The sequence below is a fragment of the Haematobia irritans genome, chromosome 1 (genome assembly GCF_050003625.1).
Source record: "Haematobia irritans isolate KBUSLIRL chromosome 1, ASM5000362v1, whole genome shotgun sequence".
In the NCBI taxonomy this organism is placed as follows: domain Eukaryota; kingdom Metazoa; phylum Arthropoda; class Insecta; order Diptera; family Muscidae; genus Haematobia; species Haematobia irritans.
In genome coordinates, this window is record NC_134397.1 from 237,480,338 (window position 1) to 237,495,764 (window position 15,427).

Sequence of the window (15,427 nt, forward strand, 5' to 3'; positions counted from 1 at the left end):
GACACCTTGGATGTGAAGAGTGTAATAACGCTATGGATGTTAATAATGCTCATGTTTTCAGACACGTCGCTAAGGTCAATTACTCAAAAAATTGTTCGTGAGTCACGGTATTTTTCGTGAGTCACGACATTTTCGTGCGTGAGTACAAAGTTTCTTTTCGTGAGTGTGCGTGAGCGTGTGTAAACTATTACTCACGTGCACACCTCTATTTTAGTCCATTCGTTGTATGGGATCGAAGCACTGTGCGGCGCAGAGCCACTTTCTAGCAGCGTGTGATGGGTTGCCCGGCAAATAAAAGCAATATCGTAATTTTGTTTCTCGACTAGTTGCGATATTCTAAATTTTCTTTCTCACTGAAACTATTTTCAATATTTTATTGAAAGAAAAATGTTGTATTTTTCTAACTCCTGATTACATTTTTGTGCATATTAGTTAAGATTCAGTTTTTAATTTTTACTTACTATGGAACAAACTGTTAAAATTTGAACGCAGTACAAACACAATTAAATTGATTTTTTACACATGAAAATCGGCAAAATATATTTTTTTTACTTTTCACAACAAAACTAAGCGTAAACACTCGAGGTGTGTATAAAGCCGTAAAACTGTAATTTCTTTTTAGGACAAGTCTACTCCACAAACCACACTGTTTCCCAATATGGTCTATGCCATTGTACTTTCCCTATAATGTGGGGTATTAACTCATTACCATCGTTGTCGTAATGGTGATAAAATAAAAAATATAAAACGAAAAAAAAAAACACAACAACAACACACAAAAAAATCGAACAAACCACACAACTGTTCCGTTCGGAACAACAGCAACTGAGTAAACGGCTCTATTATTAAGAATCATGGAAGTGGAGGGGGGTGGGAGCTAGGAGTCAATCATTGAGCCCAGTACATAAAACAGAGTGTAATGTAAAATTAAAAGAAACAACAACAAATTAAATAAAATACAGTAGCAAAAAGAAATAAACTCAATAGCTAACAATTAAACAAATTAAAGCATGTGAGAGTTGTTGTCTAAACTAAATACGTCAATTATTTATACTCGCATGACAAATAAAGCAAAAAAAAGATGAAACGAAAACAACAAAATGCTTCAGCATCATCACTCAATTCCACAATCACAGCATTGACACAATGACAAAATAATTACCATCTATCCGAAGGTGGAAGTAATCTGGGAGAATCATTCAATCGTCGTTATTCATTTATTTCATTGAGAGCACAAGAGAGACAGAGAGAGAGAGAGAGAGAGAGAGAGAGAGGGAGAGTGCTAGAGATTTCTACCATGGTAAAATGGCGTTAGAGCATTTGTTATGAAATTACACAGTTATTGAAGATTATTAGTCCAAGATTTTCTTGTGAAATGTGATCACTCCCATTAGCAGAGAGTTTTTTTTTTGTTGAATAGTAGCCACCGTCTTAAGCGGAAACGGAAATTGCAAAGTCACTTAATGATAAACGAAGGTAGATTCAATAGCAAGTATATTGGCAGAGATTAGCAGATTGGGAATTCTAACAAAACCAATGTTGGTACGGTATTTTAAAATGTTTTTATTTAAAAGCACCAATAACCAAGAAACAGTGAAAATGAAAAAAATTATGGTTATATTCTACACTGGACAAAATATTCCTCTAAAATGAAATGGTTTAAAATAAAGTCAATTTAATTACAAAAAAAAAAAAATTGGTAATTAGTGTTTCAAATTGTTTTCCCATAATTAAGGATACGAAAACCGTCTTTTATATTTCTTGATTCAGCCACATAACAATCCACATGTAACAATCTACCAATTGATAGCTCTATCGTAAGCTTGACATTTTTGAAGTTCGAAAAGCTTGACATTTTGAAGTTGACAAAATTTTCTATAGAAATAAAACTTTGCAAAAAATGTTTGTAGTAATAAAATTTTAATAAAATTTTCAATAGAAATAAAATTTTGACAAAATTTTGACAAAATTTTTTATAGAAATAAAATTTTGGCAAAATTTTCTATACAAATAAAATTTTGACAAAATTTTCTACAGAAATAAAATTTGTCTAAATTTTCTATAGAAATAAAATTTGTCTAAATTTTCTATAGAAATAAAATTTTGACAAAATTTTCTATAGAAATAAAATTTGTCTAAATTTTCTATAGAAATAAAATTTTTCTATACAAATAAAATTTTGACAAAATTTTCTATACAAATAAAATTTTGACAAAATATTCTATAGAAATAAAAATTTTGACAAAATTTTCTAGAGAAATAAAATTTTGACAAAATTTTTATAAAAATAAATGTTTGCCAAAATTGTCTGTAGAAATAAAATTTTGATAAAATGTTCTAGAGAAATAAAATTTTTGACAAAATTTTCGATAGAAATAAAATTTTGACAAATTTTTTTATAGAAATAAAATTTGGACAAAATTTTCTTTAGAAATAAAATTTCGGCAAAATTTTCTTTAGAAATAAAATTTTGACAATTTTCGTTTCTTTACGCTTTCTCTTATTTCGGCATGTCACAATACATATATGATGCGTATGCTGCCGCATTCCGTTCGCGATAATCTGTGAAAATATTCACTTTCTGTGGTAGATTGGTAGAATTTCTTATGCTTTGGTAGATTTTGTAAAATATTCATCCCCAACTAAGTAGTAGTTCACAATATTTCTTATAGAAAAAAATTACAAAATGTTCAATAGAAATAAAATTTTGACAAAATTTTCTATAGAAGTAACATTTTGACAAAATTTTCTACAGAAATAAAATTTTGACAAAATGTTCTATAGAAATAAAATGTTCACAACATTTTCTATAGAACATTTTGTCAACATTTTGCAATTAAAATTTTGAAAAAATTTTCTAGACAAATAAAATTTAATCAAAATTTTCTAGACAAATAAAATTTTGACAAAATTTTTATAAAAACCAAATTTTGACAAAATTTACTATAGAAACAAAATTTTGACAAAATTTTCTATAGAAACAAAATTTTGACAAAAATTTCTATCGAAATAAAATTTGTCTAAATTTCTTTGAAATAAAATTTGTCTAAATTTTCTATAGAAATAAAATTTTTCTATACAAATTAAATATTTCTATACAAATAAAATTTTGACAAATTTTTTTATACAAATGAAATTTTGACAAAATATTCTATACAAATAAAATTTTGGCAAATTTTTCTTTAGAAATAAAATTTTGACAAAATTTTCTTTTGAAATAAAATTTTGACGAAATTTTCTTTAGAAATAAAATTTTGACAAAATTTTCTATAGAAATAAAATGTTGACAAAATTTTCTATACAAATAAAATTTTGACAAAATTTTCTATACAAATAAAATTCTGACAAAATTTTCTATAGAAATAAAATGTTGACAAAATTGTCTGTAGAAATAAAATTTTGACAAAATTTTCTATACAAATAATATTTTGACAACATTTTCTATGGAATTAAAATTTTGAGAAAATTTTCTATAGATATAAAATTTTGACAAAATTTTTTAGAGAAATAAAATTTGAGAAAACTATCTGTAGAAATAAAATTTCGAGAAAACTTTCTATAGATATAAAATGTTTACAAAATTTCTATAGAAACAAAATTTTGAGAAAATTTTCTATAGATATAAAATGTTGACAAAATTTTCTAGAGAACTAAAATTTGAGAAAATTCTCTGTAGGAATAAAATTTCCTGAAGGTCGTCCAAAATCAGTTGGTGTTCCGGAAACCATTGATGCCGGGCGTCAGCTGATAGTGCAAGGTGATCATGTGACCTATCGTGAGCTTGAGACAACCTTATGCATTAGGGAGTCACTGTGGTGCAATGGTTAGCATGTCCGCCTTGCATACACAATGTCGTGGGTTCGATCGCTGCTTCGACCGAACAGCAAAAAATTTGGCAGCGGTAGATTATACCAGCTCAGTAATGTTGGTGATATTTCTGAGTGTTTCTAAGCATCTCTAAGTGGTCTCACTGCAATGTGGAACGCCGTTCGGACTCGGCTATAATATCATAACTAACTATATCACTCAGTGATAAGAGAGAAGTGTCACAATGGACTGAATAATGTAAGTGAATACATCGAGCTGGCACCTAACCTAACATGACCCAACCTAAGCAAACCTAGACATCAGAGGAATTGGTAAACATGCAATATTGCATGAACATTTCATCGTCAAAAAGAGTGTTCTCAATGGTCCCACACAATTTGTAAAACGCTCAAAAAATGGATCGTGTCCAAAAATACGATCGCAGTGCTTCCAAACACGTTTATGAGATCGTCGGAGGTGACTAATCTTGGATTTATACGTAGATGCCCGAAAGGAAAAAGCAGTCGACTATGTGGGTGTTTTAAGATGAGAAAAATCCAAGAAAAGTTGCTCACGCACAAAGCTCTGCCAAGCAAATGATCGACAGTTTTTTCGGAAAACCTGGACATGTGGCAATCGTATCATTAGTCCGAAACCTGAAAAAGGAGATACCTCAATCAAAAGTGCTTCGACAGTGGGTTCAAACGCATGCTAAAGTGTATAGATCGTAATGGGGAATATATTAAAAAAGCGATTTTCTATTTTTAATTGTTTTCTAAATCCGAAATATAAAAGGTAACCCTCCTATTGTGTTAATAGATATTTTTTGACATTTGAACAACTCTTTTCTAGTATGAAATTAAGAAAACACACACTATCTCTCGCTCTGATATATTTCTTCTTCGAAGAGATTCGCTTTGAATTAACTGACTAACTCACTGATGTTCATTGGACAAGCATGCTCTCTTCGGCTCAGAAATTTATGTAATCTAAAAAAGGTAGATGAGACATACTGGCTGTCCCATATGGTTGTAACACTCTTGGCTTTTATCAAATGATATATGTACATACTACCTCTCTCCCTCTTTTCTCTTCATTGTAATTGCATTAAATACGCCACACAGAAACTTTTAAAACAATCATCCTGTAAAGAAACCAATGATTGTCTCTTAGTATTCTCTCTTGGAGTTTGTTAACAGTTTTATGAAGTATTTAATATTGAATAACGAACTCATGTTTAGGCAGTTAACAAAACACTTTTGATTTTGAATTATTTAAAAGCTTTGCCATTCATTCATTTGTTTAAAGCAGTGTCATTAATCATTGGATTCTTATCCACAATTTGCTTGTCATTTTGGCAAAATTTTCCCTCGACCCCCCTCCCCCTTACTTTATTCTATGGCATAGGATCAACAGAGAATTAATTGTTAGAGATTTTTGTTGTTGCTGTACTTTAGTAATGGGCATTTAAAGGAAATTTCAAATGTACTTGGCATTTTGTGTATTCTGGACATTCAAGCCATTTTATGCTGTCTGTTTGTGAGCTGTAATCTCTTGGATGTTGTCATTTTATGGTTTTATTTTTTTTTTTGTTTGTTGAAATATCACACAAACATTAGTTGTTGTTATTGCATTCATTGCTATTATTGTTGTTATTATTATTAATAATGCTGGAGAAATTTGTACTGTGATATGCCACAGTTGACAGATGACCAGGATTGAATTTTGTGGCTTAATAGATGATTGTAGGTTGAGTGGGAAGCAGTGAAACCAAATTAGGCTGTTACTCCCACTTTGGAATTCAGTTTTTCAAGTATTATTTACCCATGGGGTGTTAAAAATCTGGCTCAATTTGTCACTTATATGACAAACTGTTACATTTGGATGAAAATTCCACCCAAAAGTAGGAGGACATCAGTTTAATAAAATATTTTGGGGAAAATCTTATACAGTTAACACTGATAATTCTTTCATAGGACAAGCATAAAATAATTACAAAAAGGCATGACCAGTCTGTCCATTACATTTCAAAATTTAAAATTTTCATAATAAATGAGTAGATAATCTTGTTGAAGAAAATTTAACATGAAAGAGGATCTACTACTACAGTATCTAAGATATGAGCAAAATGCAAATGCTGGAGATATGTGTCCTGTGGTTTCGTGATGATTCTAAGTAGAAATCCAAATACTGTCATTTGCATTTGCAAAGAGATGAATAATTTACAGGACATATTAAAATAATTATAATCAATTAATTCTATGAATTATAGAAATCTCTATAATATTAGTAGAAGTCACTTGGAATAGTAAGGTTAAAGTGCAGAAATTATTATTCATGGACATGCTAACTTTTGTAGTACCCCGTACCATAGGCTGTAGATAAGCCTATAGAGAGAATATCTGCTTCTCTCTCTCTCTCTCTTTTTATTATTCATGAACTTTCAAATTTTTATAGTACACCGTACCACAAGCTGTAGATAAGCCTATGCAGATTTGCTTTGATCATTAGCATTCAATTTCCCCATTAGGGACTTCTCTCAAATAATGCAAGAGGCAATTTTCTCTTATGCTCTTTACATGAATGTGAATGCTGCAATGATCTAAATTTGCATCACTGTTCATTTCATGGTGATAGACTAAACAGAAAGAGGGACAGAAGACAAGAAAATTTATTATCTTCCATTTTCTGCTGAAATGCCTTTAAACAGCAAAAGAGAATTTTCTCTTATGCTCTTTACAATGATCGATATTTCCATCACTCACCCAAGAGCAACTGAGATACTTTCAGCTTCTGTCTCTATTATTTATGAACTTTGTAACTTTTGTAGTACACCGAACCATAGGCTGTAGAGAAGCCTATATAGTTTTGATTTGCTCATTAGCATTCGAATTTCCTCATTATGCAAGAGAGAATTTTCTTTTATGCTATTTACATGGAATAGAATGGTACAATGATCTAAATTTGCATCACTGTTAATTTCATAGTGTATAGATAGGCTAAGCAGAACGAATGGCATGAGACAAGAAATTTTATTATAAGATGCCTTTAAACCGTAAGATAGAATTTTCTCTTATGATCTTTTCGAGAAAGTGAATCGTACAATGATCCAAACTTCCATACTAACGCAAGAGCAAGTTTTGTTTCTTTAATTTCATATTGCATAGGGCAGAAGACAAAAAATTTCATTATTCTGTTTTATTTTTTAAGAAATGTCTTCAAGCCGGTGTTTTAAAATTAACGAGAATATTTACAGAATGACCATTTGGTCAAGCCAGGTAGATGGTTTAGTTAGTTTGTTTGTTTTAGAGGTTTGAGCACCAAAGTGCGTTGGATATTTTGGGTATATTTCTCTACTATGTTATTAAATCTTAACATAATTTAACCTCAACTTTTGTTGTTAGAATCCCATGATATCGTTTAAATAATGGAGATTATTACAGAGAAAACAAGTAAAAATATTCCAGAATTCGACCTTTGGTCCGAAGGTCATATACAAATTCTGGATCTTAAATTTAAAAGACTGTTGAAAAAAGTTTCAAAGCCAAAACTCCATCATTTGCGGTTAGAAATAAATTTGAATTAGTACATATTCATAAAAAACGATAGGGCCGGATTTTATCTTATATATAATAGTTTCTGAATAGTTTCTTCATTTATCGTTGTGCAAATTAAAACTCGTTGTTATATATGAGGAGAAAGTTAACGTGCGTTCAATGGACTACAGACGGAAATCGACTAAGAATTTAACAACAATTCTGACCAAAGAACTCAATATCAGAAAATGATGTTGTTGTTAAAACAAATTAAACCACCAATAATAAAAGCAACCGATCTTTGTTGGTGCTTGTAAGTAAGAGTGTTGGTCTCCCAAAAATAACGGAGCAAAATAATCAAAATATTTACCTCATACCTAAACAGTTTTATTGGGTACTCTCTCTCTCTCTCTCTCTCTCAGTTCTCTTAAGTGATGTCAACTGATGGTAGTTATTGTTTAATATTTCAGCGCATTTTGTGTTTCGTATTGAAGACATGTAGCATCACACATTGGGGCATATCAAAAATACTTGGAGATAGTATCATAATTTCTAAACCATTGGTCGTGTCGATTCAAAATATGCCCATAGTGTGAATTAGGGAATGCTATCGTAGTAGCCAAATCACCATCTTGTTGATAGGCAATGAATAGGAATGTAAGGGTTGATCCTAACTTTCTGCAACGTATTCTAAGCAGGTCCAGATATCATAAACATACTGTTACATGAAATTGATTTCGACTAATCAATATTTTTTTAAGGAACGACACTCAATTTTCGCCAAAAACTTTAAGTAATCCGACAATCTTAAGTTTCCACATTTCAGGCTCTGTGGTATCCTATTGCCACTCTGTGTCTACAATTTTGTTCAGTTAGTCGTAATTTGTAATCTTAGACGATATAATGCACAATCAAGTTGCTGTTGTATACTTAGTGTAAATTGCAAGTTAATATTTTTTCCTGGAATTTTAGTACCATATGTCTTCTTTTTGTAACTTTTTCGAAAACTCATATGGTGACAGGTATGCATAATTTTACATAAAACTCAAACAAAATTTATTACATTTGTATTTTTATGACTATGCTACTTTATTAAAAAAGTATCTCAAAAGGAGACTATATTCACATTTATTCATATAAACTCGTACAATAATACACAACACAGGAACGGATGGTATTGTACAAGGCCTTTCAAAAACGCAAGAAATATTGAAAATTTTAAATATAGACTAAGAAATAAGAGATTGTGAAATCCACGCCTGATTTGGACATAATTTCGAGATTCTGTGTGAGTGTGTGGGCGTGAGTAAGATAGAGAAAATGTAAGTGAATAAATTTCTATAGAAAATTTTGTCAAAATTTTATTTCTATAGAATATCATGTCAACATTTTATTTTTATAGAAAATTTTATCAAAATGTTATCTCTATAGAAAATTTTGGCAAAATTTTATTACTATAGAAAACCTTGTCAAAATTTTGTTTCTATATTGTCAAAACTTAATTTCTATAGAACATTTTGTCAATATATTATTTCTATAGAAAATGTTGTCAAAATTTTATTTCTGTAGAAAATTTTGTAAAAATTATTTCTATAGAAATTTTTGTAAAAAATCTTATTTCTAAAAAAATGTTTGCCAAAAGTTTATTTCTATAAAAATTTTTGTAAAAATTTTATTTGCATAGAAAATTTTGTTAAAATTTCATTTCTGTAGAAAATTTTGTCAAAATTTAATTCCTGTAGACAATTTGGTCAAAAATTTATTTCTATAGAAAATTTTGTCAAAATTTTATTTCTATAGAAATTTTTTTTCAAAATTTTATCTTGTCAAAACTTGTTTTCTATATTATATATTAAGAAAATTTTATTTCTTTAGAAAATTTTGTCAACATTTTATTTCTATAGAAAATTTTGTAAAAATTTTATTTCTAATGAAAATCTTGTCCAAATTTTATTGCTAAAGATTTTGTCAAAATTTTATTTCTATAGAAAATATTGTCAAAATTTTATTTCCATAGAAAATTTAAAAAAAAAAATATTTCTATACAAAATTTTGTCAAAATTTTATTTCTATTGACAATTTTGTCAAAATTTTATTTCTATAGGTAATTTTGTCCAAATTTTATTTCTATAGGTAATTTTGTCAAAATTTTATTTCTATAGACAAGTTTGTCAAAATTTTATTTCCATAGAATATTTTGTCAAAATTTTATTTCTATAGAAAATTTTGTCAAAATTTAATTTCTATATAAAAATTTTGTCAAAATTTAATTTCAATAGAAAATGTTGATAATATTTTTTGTCTACAGAAAATTTTGTCAAATTTTTATTTCTATAGAAAATCTTGTCAAAGTTGTTTTTTTGCAAAAAATTTTGTCAAAATTTTATTTCTATAGCCAATTTTGTCAAAATGTTATTTCTACAGAAAATTTTATCAAAATTTTTATTTCTATAGAAAATTTTGTCAAAATTTTTGTCTAGTCAAAATTTGTTTTCTATTTATATATATTTAGAAAATTTTATTTATTTAGAAAATTTTGCCAAAATTTTATTTATTTAGAAAATTTTGTCAACATTTTATTTCTATAGAAAATTTTGTAAAAATTTTATTTCTTTAGAAAATCTTGTCCAAATTTTATTGCTAAAGATTTTGTCAAAATTTTATTTCTATAGAAAATCTTGTCAAAATTTTATTTCCATAGAAAATTAAAAAAAAAAAAAAATATTTCTATACAAAATTTTGAAAAATTTTATTTCTATACAAAATTTTGTCAAAATTTTATTTCTATAGACAATTTTGTAAAAATTTTATTTCTATAGACAATTTTGTCAAAATTTTATTTCCATAGAATATTTTGTCAAAATTTTATTTTTATAGAAAATTTTGTCAAAATTTAATTTCTATATAAAAATTTTGTCAAAATTTAATTTCTATAGAAAATGTTGATAATATTTTATGTCTATAGAAAATTTTGTCAAATTTTTATTTCTATAGAAAATCTTGTCAAAGTTTTTTTTTTGCAAAAAATATTGTCAAAATTTTATTTCTATAGGCAAAATGTTATTTCTGCAGAAAATTTTGTCAACATTTTTATTTTTATAGAAAATTTTGTCAAAATTTTATTTCTATAGAAAAATGTTGTCAAAATTTTATTTCTATAAAAAATCTTATCAAAATGTTATTGCCATAGAAAATTTTGTCAAAATTTATTTCCATAGGAAATCTTGTCAAATTTTTTTCTATGGAAAATTTTGTCAAAATTTTATTTTAACCCTTTCGCTACTGATGTCCACTTAAAAGGACATTCGAAAAAGACACCAAATTCGATTTTCCCACTTAGTTTCGATTTATTTCTCGATGTTATTTTAAAGTAGAGGCTTTCATCTACGTAAGGTATAAATATTGTTCATATTGGTGGGGTCTAATATACATTTTTATAACTTCTTTAACAAGAAACGAAAAATATAAAAATTTGAGACAATTTTTGTATTGTATGTTTCTAGTAAATGGACTATAGCTGATATTTTTACGGGTTCTTTTTGTATTTTTTCTCACACTTTGAAAGATATTATAGGCCAAATAGCGCTTATTTTCGTAAGGCCATTTGGTCACAATTCAAGAATCAAGTTTTCAGAACAAGCTCATATAGCTCTTGAAGTAATTGAGGTAGGTTTTCAAAATGAAAATTTTTGTTCTACATGCAGTTAGTAAAAAAAGAAGAGAAATAAAAGTTTTTATCATTAGGTTTATTTCGGTAGTGAAAGGGTTAATAGAAAATCTTGTCAAAATGTTATTTCTATCGAAAATTTTGTCAACATTTTATTTCTATAGAGAATTGAAGTACCTCTTAGTTGGGGAGAAATATTTCGCAAAATCTACCAAAACATCAAGAATTCTACCAATCTAACAAACAGTAAAAAATCTACTATTTTTGCTAGAATTCTGTCCACTATGGCAACCCAATCGGTGTAGATGTTGTATCCTATATGCTCTTATTTACGAGCATTTTGTTCATTGTGTCTCATCCCCGCAAAAAAAAAAAATACTTGCACCTAAAGAGAGCTAATACTACCTCTCATTACCCACTGGATAACTACAAGAGCATTTTGTCCATTACTCTCATCCCAAGAAGAAGAAGAAATACTTGCATATAAAAGGAGCATCAAGCTCTAGAGTCTGTCCCTTCCCCAAACAACCATTCCCATCGAAAAGGGACAACAGTTAAATAAGTAAGTACTACTTTACAATTCTACAACATGAATTGTATTGTGCTACTACATCGCGCGTCTAACATAAGAAGGGAAAGTTTTTCAATGCAAAACAGCCTTCAAAATGGATATCACTATCCACCTTCGCCATTAGCATTTTTGAAAGTCACTTTCTCTCCCTCTCTCTCTCTCTCTCTATCTCAAAGTGTATAATGATGGGGTGTAGCGGTGTTTGTGCCAGAGAATGCAAAAATCTCATAAAGTACATTTATGTATAAATATGGTTATGTATAAATATGTAGGTTCGTTTTTTTCCTTTACATGAAAATATGGAAACTCAAATGCAAATTACATGAAATTCAGTGAGCAATAGGAACAGTCATAACAAACAAAAGTATATTTCATTTACATCTTTTCTCCTTTGGGCAAAAAATGCTGGAGAGAAGTTCTAAGTGCTCAGGTAGCTGTATTTAGTAATGATGTTAATGTTCGAAATAGGTGTTCTCCAAAAATGCAGGAGCGTATTGGAATCTTAATAGTAACTAATCGACGTAGTAAAGCAAGGTGTTTATCTGCATTTCGTATTGTATAAGTGCCATCGGGTTCCGCTAGATGGCGTTAAAAAATGAAATTTCGTAGTGGAAGGTAAGAGCAGGAATAGGCAGCCAGAAAAGTTTTGTGCGTTTGGTACGATTATAAGGGAATTTTCTACAATCCCTAAATGAATTGATCCAATGAATTTTTAATTCAAATAAAACAATTTAATTAAAATAAACCCGCAATCAGCGCCAACTAAAAAAAGTTTGCTATTGGAAATTATTTTGATTCAACTAAATTTTATAATTGATTTTTTTATTAAAAACTTAATGAAATCAATTATTTTTTTTTAATTTTATATTTTTCTTAATTTATATAAGATTTTAATTGAAATGCGACAAAACTCCAAACAATTGGACTGTCTTAACGAAACAATCGGCCAGCTTTGGGCAATAGGAGAGGACTTGTGATCCATAAAGATAACGCCAAGCCAAACACATTACTAACGCCTGGCAAGAAATTTTGCCAGCATTGTTGGATGGTTCTTGGGCATCCACCCTATAGTCCGAACATTGCACCAAGTGATTTCCTTTTGTTCCTGATAATTGGCGAACAATTTTGCTGTACAAAAATTCGCTTCAAGAGAAAATCGACTGTCTCAAAAATTTGCCTATATTAACTAGGACTTCTATGAGAGATCCATAACAATATTAATGACGTTCTTTTAACCTAAATCGGATCACTCTAACTATGATAACTAAAGCCCTCAATCTCATGCCAACATAATCGATATGACAAAATAAAAATAAATTCGACCAAATAGAAAAAAATACAAAATTTCCTATAGAAATAAAATTTTCATAAAATTCGACAAAATAGAAAATAATACAAAATTTTGTATAGATAGAATATTTTCATAAAATTTTCTATAGAAATAAAATGTTCATTTTCTATTAAAAAAATTTGTCAAATTTTTCTATAGAAATAAAATTTTGACAAAATTCTCTTTAGAAATAACAACTCGACATAATTTTCTATAGCAATAAAATTTTGATAAAAATTTCTGTAGAAATAAAATTTTGGCAAAATTTTCTATATAAGATTGTCTATAGAAAAAAAGTGTTTACAAAATTTTCTATTGAAATAGAATTTAGCAAAACTGTATCAAAACAATTGACATAATTTTCTACGGAAAACAAAATTTTTGATAAAATTTTCTGTAGAAATAAAATTTTGACAAAATTTTCTATAGAAATATAATTTTGACAAAATTTTCTATAGAAATTAAATGTTGATAAAATTGTCTATAGAAAAAAAGTGTTTACAAAATTTTCTATTGAATTAGAATTTAGCAAAACTGTCTATAAAAAAATTGAAATAATTTTCTATGGAAAAAAAAAATTGATAAAATTTTCTACAAAAAAATTTTACAAAATTTTCTATAGAAATAAAATTTTGACAAAATTTTCTATAGAAATAAAATTTTGACAAAATTTTCTATAGAAATAAAATTTTGAGAAAATTTTCTGTAGAAATAAAATTCTGACAAAATTTTCTATGGAAATAAAATTTTGACAAAATTTTCTATAGAAATAAAATTTTGACAACATTTTATAAAGAAATTAAATTTTTACAAAATTTTCTATAAAAATGAAATTTGGACAAATTTTTCAATCGAACTAACATTTTCTATAGAAATAAATTTTTGACAAAATTTTCTATAGAAATAACATTTTGATAAAATTTCCAATAGACATAAAATTTTTTATAGAACGTAAATTTTGACAAAATTTTCTAAAGAAATTAAATGTTGACTAAATGATTGTCTATAGAAAAAATGTTTACAAAATTTGCTATTGAAATATAGAAAAAAAAATACAAAATTTCCTATAGAAATAAAATTTTCATAAAATTCGACAAAATAGAAAAAATTACAATATTTTGTATAGATAAAATTTTCTATAGAAATAAAATGTTCACGAAATTTTATATTAAAAAAATGTTGTCAAATTTTTCTATAGAAATACAATTTTGACAAAATTCTCTATAGAAATAAAAACCTGACAAAATTGTCTATAGCACTAAAATTTTGATAAAACTTTCTGTAGAAATAAAATTGTGACAAAATTTTCTATAGAAATATAATTTTGACAAAATTTTCTATAGAAATTAAATGTTGATAAAATTGTCTATGGAAAAAAAGTGTTTACAAAATTTTCTATTGAAATAGAATTTAGCAAAACTGTCTATAAAAAAATTGACAAAATTTTCTATGGAAAAAAAAAATTAATAAAATTTTCTACGGAAAAAAAATTTTGACAAAATTTTCTATAGAAATAAAATTTTCTGTAGAAATAAAATTTTGACAACATTTTCTAAAGAAATATAATTTTGACAAAATTTTCTATAGAAATTAAATGTTGATAAAATTGTCTATAGAAACAAAAGTGTTTACAAAATTTTCTATTGAAATAGAATTTAGCAAAAGTGTCTTTAAAAAAATTTACATAATTTTCTATGGAAAAAATTTTAATAAAATTTTCTACGGAAAAAAAATTTAACAAAATTTTCTATAAAAATAAAATTTTGATAAAAGTGGACACCTCCCAAATGTGAAAAAAATGTGGTGTTATAAATGGAATAACAATTTTACTACCCTCTTCTTCTCCCTCTTGCTCTCATAGTCTCCCTCTAATACGCCGTCCATGTTGTTGACATTTGTAATGCTTGTATGCAAATTGCCTACAGCTTCTTTTGCATTAAAATTATTTGTTACTGTTCCGTGTTGAATTGTTGGTCCTTTCACATGGTATATGTCCTTTTTTGTAGGCGGCTTCACTTCTTTATTTCAGAGAAATGCCATACTCGTATATTAGTAATTATGAAATTATAAAATAAAATTCTAGCCACCAAAAATGGTGGTTCTGTTTACAGGAGCTGCTGTGAACTGTGAAGAGTTCCAGTTTTTTTTGTGAGGTAACCCACCCACATTTTGTAGATGGAAGTTAATAGGAAAAGACTACCGGCCAAAATATAAGCTAAAGAAATTGCTTTACACTTTCTTTTGATGTTTTTTTGTTTTTTGTTTTGGGAGGTCCTTATTTTAATGTTTTGTTTGTTAATTTGTTTTTGTTTTTTGGTTTTTAATGAAAATTTATGTTTGGATCTTTATTCAAGCCTGGGTAATGCTGGTCTCTGTTAGCATGCCATTTTATATGGCAGCAGTTTATGCATCGACTATACTCTGTATACTTGATGTTAATATATTTTTCATGAAATATCAAGAAACGTGTTAAAAGTATGAACCTAAAATAAAGCTTAAGGAAACTTACGAAAATA

At 27.6% G+C, this 15,427-nt stretch overlaps 1 protein-coding gene across 8 annotated transcripts in view; it reads right to left on the reverse strand.

The window, feature by feature from the left end:
- LOC142235782 (sodium-coupled monocarboxylate transporter 2) overlaps positions 1 to 15,427 on the reverse strand; it is a 406,987-nt gene that overhangs the window by 234,108 nt on the left and 157,452 nt on the right. For 4 of the 8 annotated variants that reach the window (XM_075307316.1, XM_075307104.1, XM_075307379.1 and 1 more), the window contains exon 1: positions 462 to 666. The exons of the other annotated variants lie outside the window; for them this stretch is intronic. The gene's annotated coding sequence lies outside the window, so the exon portion shown is untranslated. Of the gene's footprint in view, positions 1 to 461; positions 667 to 15,427 lie in introns of those variants that run through there. 8 annotated transcript variants of the gene reach the window in all.